This window comes from Eufriesea mexicana, unplaced genomic scaffold (assembly GCF_001483705.2).
Source record: "Eufriesea mexicana isolate 0111107269 unplaced genomic scaffold, ASM148370v2 scaffold2928, whole genome shotgun sequence".
In the NCBI taxonomy this organism is placed as follows: domain Eukaryota; kingdom Metazoa; phylum Arthropoda; class Insecta; order Hymenoptera; family Apidae; genus Eufriesea; species Eufriesea mexicana.
This window is the reverse complement of record NW_016911035.1, coordinates 550,469-552,583: the sequence shown is the minus strand read 5'-3', so window position 1 is coordinate 552,583 and position 2,115 is coordinate 550,469.

Sequence of the window (2,115 nt, the reverse complement as noted above, 5' to 3'; positions counted from 1 at the left end):
GAGCGTCGTAACGAAGCTGTAACGAATACCGAAGTGGAAATTACGCAAAACACGGTCTATCGATTGCCCTGTGCCCGATGTGTATATTTCGTGGAACCCTCGAACGAAGAAAGGAACGCGTCGGATCGATTCGGCAGCCGGGAGAATTGCGCGTAAAAGTCGTAGAAGGGATCTAATCTGTATGTATATGGCATGTAAATTTAACTTTGCCCAGCGTGCAACATTTAACACGCAGTTAGATTTAATAATCGGCCGACGATGACGCTGTAGTTTCATATTTGCATCGTATTGTCGTAACCGTAACGCGATTCGCTATTGTTTACTTGCAAACTGGCAAATCGGTTTAACGAGCACAAACAGGGTAGTTAGGGGAACAAAAGCGATCTAGGCGCGAATACTTGAACCCCGTCTGTTCTCGATCATTAATCTTCCTTTACCCTTATCCCTCATACGTGCACCTGCAGCGATAAATTCGATTAGATCGGGCGACGGGAAAACAGGGAATCCCATGCCGCGTTTATTCTTAGCGGCGCGCGCGTCGAGGACAAATCGAGGATCGGAAAACTCGAGCACAATGGAAATCGACGAGCAACGCGAGAAGCAGGCGAGCAGGGTAGGCAGAGCGGCGGAAAAGAAACTAGGCTTGCTAAGTAGATTTAAGAATCGCGTCACTGTTGCACAGTGGTCGGTGAGTCGCTTCGAGCTTGAATAGAACTCGGAACTGTGGCGAAGACAAGGGCCATTATGTCGGCACGTAAAGCGACGTCAGCCAAAGCTCGAGTGTCCGTTCTTTCTTGCATCTCCAGCCAGCTTTCGTTCTCTTTCTTCGTCTTTCGCGATGTCGAGCTAGCCGTACACCGGTACCGCCATCCAGTCGCGCCCTTCGTTCTGTTCTTCACCTATTTTCTACTTTTTCTTCTTCTTCTACATTCCCGCGGATCCCCACGTTCGGCAGGTCATCGGGTTTCCCACCTTGGAAAACCTACGGACCCTTCGAGCTTTCCTCGAGACTTTGAAGGAAATATCGCCACCCTCGGAGAACGTAAATTTTATCGGTGTCCCGTCCGATGTAGCAACGCGGAGAGCCGTAATTAAATTTGTCAAGCGTAGTTGTTGGAAAGTTGCTAGAAAAAGCCGATGTTTCCTAGCCTCTTGACCCCGCCTTGCGGCGTCGATCGTCGACGACGAGTTCGTTTAGCGCGTGACTTTCGAAGCTACGTAAATTTCTCGATTTATCGCTTAGGGTGAGAGTAAACCGTGATTAAATACGCCAAAGTCACTCGCGTTCGAACTTGCAAATTTTTCTATTTGCTCCTTGCCTCGTGCTCCTTTTCGCTTGCTCGCCGAGCAACTCGGCGAGCAGGCGGGCAGACGCGAGATGCGAAGATCGATCGAGTCTGTTAAAAACTTTGCAACCTGGCTTATGTGCACGACGGATTGCAGTTGGAAATCTCGGAAAAGTTCATTTGGAAACGAGACTAGCGAAACAGCACGTTCCTGCAATTAGATCGACAAATGGACGGTATGGATCTATAGATCAAGCCCCGTTCGTCGAGACACGGAATTTCTCCCTCAACTTTCCGCCGTTTAATTACTTTTGTTCTTTCGCGACCCCCCGGAGGAGTGTGATTAAACTTAAAACTATTATCAACGCAACGCGAGTTTAAACGGTGCAGTTTAGCTCGCAAATGAAATGAATTAAAGCGGAACGTTCAGCTCGCGAATCCGGATTATCCTAAGAATTGGCCGAGGCACAAAAGCACCGATATTTCTTCGTTCGTGCTACAAAGAGTTATCAGCGAGTGCAGAGTGAATAAATGCATTTTCCGAGTATGGTCTTCGTTATCGAGAATCCTTAGTTTGCTTCGTAGGATGTATTGTTGCCGTTACAATACCGTTTCGGTATTAGGTACAAGCGATACATGCATCGCCGTCTGCCGCTATCTGCATCTAGCATGCTCTAATTCACGCTGCGTTTGATAAGCAATAAATTACACCGGTGCCTTCCGACGAAGCCGGAACAAACAACGCGTCCAACAAGTATTATGATCGTGCGTGGATGCGCGAGAGAATCGCCGTCGAAACGGAACGAAACGTTCAAAAATTGATCGTCCA